At 34.1% G+C, this 4,816-nt stretch overlaps 1 long non-coding RNA gene across 1 annotated transcript; it reads right to left on the bottom strand.

Moving 5' to 3' along the window:
• Positions 1–1,151: 1,151 nt before the first annotated feature.
• LOC129881631 (uncharacterized) lies at positions 1,152–3,608 on the bottom strand. Its single transcript, XR_008765650.1, has 3 exons — positions 3,138–3,608; positions 1,774–1,885; positions 1,152–1,656 (listed from the first exon to the last, which is right to left on the bottom strand). It is a non-coding gene; the product is annotated as an uncharacterized LOC129881631 (long non-coding RNA).
• Between the last annotated feature and the right edge of the window lie 1,208 nt (positions 3,609–4,816).

The following is a 4,816-nucleotide window of genomic DNA, read 5'->3' as shown; positions in this document are numbered from 1 at the left end:
AAGAAGCAACAAACTTTGGGTATGTTTTTTTATTTATACGTATGAAAAACTTAAGAAATAATTATATTGCCAAAACTTTAAATAGAACACATGGAAGCTAAAAAAATAGGCATAATACATAAATATGCCCTTCTAACTTAGCTTCAGCTGCCATCTATACCCTTCAATTTAGGGTGTGCACAAGTAGACACTTAAACTTATATAAAATTGAACAAGTAGGCACACGTGTCCTATGTGACACAATACACGTAGAATGCCACTGGGACACAATATTGCCATGTAGAATGCTACACAGGACGAATGTGTCTATTTGTTTAAGGTTTGAATAGTTAAGATGTCTACTTGTGCACTAGTAAAGTTAGAGGTCATAGTTGTCAACTGAAGTCAAGTTAAGGAATATATTTATGTATTATGCCTAAAAAATATCATTTAAACTGGTTTGATCATGTATTGCGTCCACCTTCATAGGCACCGATCCTCCATATGGAATTGTTGAAAAATAACAAAATAGACCTAAAACCTTATCTAGACCTACAATTTCTTAATAATATTTAGACAATAAGTTTGTGAGAATCTCTACAAATTAGCTACTGATAAAAATGAATTTACACTACAATCAAAGCTACACCAAGAATAAAATGCCATTCAAAAGAAAATAACACAACCCATATGAGTAATCCAACCATTTATGCAAATAATAATAATTAAGAAGAAAAAAAACAGTTTGATGCACAAAATATCTTGTATTCACGTAGGATCCGAAAATGTCACATCTCAAGTGGTGTAATGTAGACTGTCTACCTTATTACTGTTTGTTTCCACAGCTCGAATTTGTAATCTGGTGCAAACTTCACAAGCATTAAGATAAGACCTCATCATACTCAATAACTACAATATTATCACAATTGCAAAAATATTCTCATATATCAAACTAAAATTCTTCAAATTCATTGGAAACTAACTAATTTCAAAATATGAGTTCAATGGCACCAAGAACCGACCATACTATTACATCATGAACAGATTTAGGTGAAGCAACTTTTGGCTATTCCTTTGCAAAAATATGACGTTATACTAAGATTAAGATAAGACCTCATCATACTCAATAACTACAGTATTTTCACAATTGCAACAAGATTCTCATATATCAAACTAAAATTCTTCAAATTCATTGGAAACTAATTAATTTTAAAATATGAGTTCAATGGCACCAAGAGCCGACCATACTATTACATCATGAACAGATTTAGGTGAAGCAACTTTTGCCTATTCCTTTGCAAAAACATGAAGTTATCAACAACTATGAGATCCCTTTACTAAAACAAAAAAAAAAGTTAGGCCAATTCAGATACGATTGACACACTATCTAGTCTAGATAGATATGGAGAAAGGTCAGTATAGCCGCTTAACTCCCTGTTTATGTGTTCCTTCGCTTCTGCTTTGTTAAGCTTGAGAAGACAGCATTCCGTTCTTGTTTCCTGGTTCCAGGAACCAGGCTACAATTACAAAAAGGTATCCACGCATCTGCAGATGTATCCATTTGAACCCAACACATGCTCTGATACGGAGTCCCATAATAGAAGTAAAAAAAAAAGTAACCTTCTTTGTCTTCAAGCCGCTCTTTTTCTGTTTTTCGCTTTGGAGGATCTCAGATGGCTGCAAAAGAAATTGTACCATCAAAACACGGAAGAAGATATATGTTTCTTTGTAGCAAAGGAAGACTGATACAAACATAGAGGTGATAGGTTATAATTAATGTTTTGATTCACTCACATTAGAATCACTGCCACTACCAGTGTTTCCCTTCTTGTGCTAGCCACCCATTTCCAAGAAATAAAGCACCTCGTTTTTTGACTGGAATTTAACCGACTGGTTCATAGTAGTACTACAGAATAGCTATTTTTTACTTGATAAGACATTTATATCTTTATCACATTCCAGCCACCATTTCAATATTTATTCTTGTACTATATCTATCATCTACATTCTAATATTTGTTTTGGTAGCCTCCATGGGGAGTCAAATTAAATTGGCCAAAGAGAGTAAAATTTTAATACAAACCATTCAATCTCTCTACACTACCACATTCCCAAAGGCATATTAGCAACCTCAAGTTCACACTTTTCTTCACGAAATCATGTAATAAATGTGAAAATCAGAAAGGCAAGAAAATTACTCAGTTTAACGCATACACACACAACCAACTGTTTCTACTTGCCTCTTCCACTTGAAAAATGAGCATTCTTTTCAAAGGAAAATATAGTCTCCTGATAAGGTCCTCCAAACCTAAATCCTACTAACATAACATGTCTTGCACCTATCTAGAAGAAGATTTTCCTTTTCTCATGTAAATCATTTGCGTTTGAAAAGAAAGAGAGATAGTTAATCCACATAGAGGAGTTCAAAAGGAAGCAAAAGAGCCACTCTGATACTTGATCCCCTTATCTCCTTCAATGGAAGAACCATTTTCATCACCAGAGTTATAGTCATTTAATCAAAGTTCAAACATTCTTGAAACTTTGAAAGGAATATTTTTTCTAGAATCAACAAAAAAGATAACAATCTCAGTGTAGCAAAGTTCTACAGATCGAATCAAAAGAAGAAACCAATAATTTTAATTGACAACAAACTTGTAGAATAACAGCTTATCATTTGTTCATAATCAAAACACAACCATCTCGGCTTCAAGCTCTAGTTTTTGAAAACTTTCTTCATGCTCTAGTTTTTAAAATAACTTCTAATTCAAACTGCAATACCAAAAGTAAAAACTAGAGAGGGAATAAATAACCACATTTTTAGATACATTTGCTATAACGCATAACAACCAACAACAACAAAAACAACATATACAGTGTAATCCCATAGGTGGTGCATGAGAGGGTAGAATGTACAAAATGATGTTATTTTTGAAAGCACATAACAATGAATTTTGAGAAATACAAACATAAAACATAGAAGAAAAGCTGACCTAAAATATCATTCAAAAAATTACATAGTATTCAAAAACCATGATAAATAAAGTATAAACCTAGATTTCTTTCGTTAAACAGAGGATAAGAGAGGTGAAATAATCAAAACGTAGCACAAGTTAAGTCCAACTCTCTATATATATGTAGTTTAAAAGACTAAAATTTTACACTATCAACACTGTCGGCTATGGTACTAGAGATGCGAACTCTGTTTCAAACTTCCAGTCCCCTGACAACCAGCTCTACCTCTCAACATTCACTTCTGCCGATCTATTCTTCTGGCGCACTGGCATAAACATCTATGATGATGACGTCATCTTCTACATCTCCAGAGTAGTCTTTGCTAGCGACAGAATCAGATCGGGTACTTTTCCGTCATCTAGCAGTACACCTTTGCTTGGTGTAGTTTTCTCCGTGCTAACATTTGGCTCAGTATTGATGTAGATTCTGGACTATAACAGTTGATCCGTAGGTAAAGATTCATCCTACAATTCGCCACTGGTAACGGTTACTAGCAGGATGAATGAGACGGCAACGACTTTAGTCATCGTGTGGAGTTATTAGTGGGGGAAGCATTGAAAGAGTCGATAGAGATCAGACAATCAATTGAATAATATGATATGACTGACAATATATTTATGATAGTATTTTTAAGTAAATCTTTATAAACTATAAATAACATGCCATTTTACTCTGGAAACATATTTCATTATTCTTGGTGTAGTTTTGATTGTGCAGTATATGTGCATGTAGCACTATCATAATGTACAAAAATGGGCCCTCAGTGAAGGTTGAGCATATATGTTGGGTTTGACTCACCCTCATAATTCGATACCTTGAACCGTTGACTGGAGACTTATTCACTGCTCAATTTGCAGATTATCGGTTTGATGAAACAATTTTTCCGCTATTAGGGGGAGAGAAAAAAGAACCCGAAAAAGAAATTACGTAAAAAGTTTCGTCACTATCTCATTTTGATCCACGTACCCGCACATATGAGCAGGAGGTCTCAAAGATCATCCACTTACAAAAAATAACAAATCAAATGCCAGATGCATTTACTGATTTGAAACGGATAACTAAGTCACATATCCCTACAGTGAATGTACCTATATGAATTGATGTCCCAAAAGGATCATCTACTAGTATCATTGCTTCTGAATCCCAAACACGCTTGAAGCGTGGTAGACCATTGGGTTCAAAGGATAAAAATCCTAGAAAGAGAAGCGTGAGGAATAACAAAGATGATACTAAACAAAAACCTCCTGAAGAAGGTCAACATTTGAGTAATCCTGATATTCCTGAAGAAATCAATAAAGAGACTCAAGTGAATGAAGAACTTTCAATAAGTTCTACCGATGATGAGATAAATTTAGACCGATCAAAAATTACGGTGGATAATATTTTTGCATATAATGTTGCAATTAACCTAATGCAAGATGGGGAAAGTCTTGAGCCTAAATCCGTCGAAGAATGGCGACGTAGATGTGATTGGCCCGAATGACAAAAGACAATTTAATCAGAATTAGACTCACTTGCTAAACGTGAGATTTTTGGACCTGTAGTCCAAACCCCTAAAGGTGTAAACCCAGTTGGCTATAAATGGGATTTTATGCGAAAATGAAATAAGAGAAATGAAATTCTAAGATACAAGGCACACCTTGTTGCACAAGGATTCTCTCAAAGACCCGGGGTCAACTATGAAGAAACATATTCACCTGTTTTGGATAAAATAACTTTTTGATATCTCATCATTTTAGTTGTACATAAAAATTTTGAAATACATCTAGTGGATGTAGTTACAACTTACCTTTATGGTTTACTTGATAATGGAATTTACATGAAAA

The sequence above is a fragment of the Solanum dulcamara genome, chromosome 3, assembly GCF_947179165.1.
Source record: "Solanum dulcamara chromosome 3, daSolDulc1.2, whole genome shotgun sequence".
NCBI classification, from domain to species: domain Eukaryota; kingdom Viridiplantae; phylum Streptophyta; class Magnoliopsida; order Solanales; family Solanaceae; genus Solanum; species Solanum dulcamara.
The sequence above is the reverse complement of the archived record's forward strand: the minus strand, read 5'-3'. Positions and strand labels throughout refer to the sequence as shown.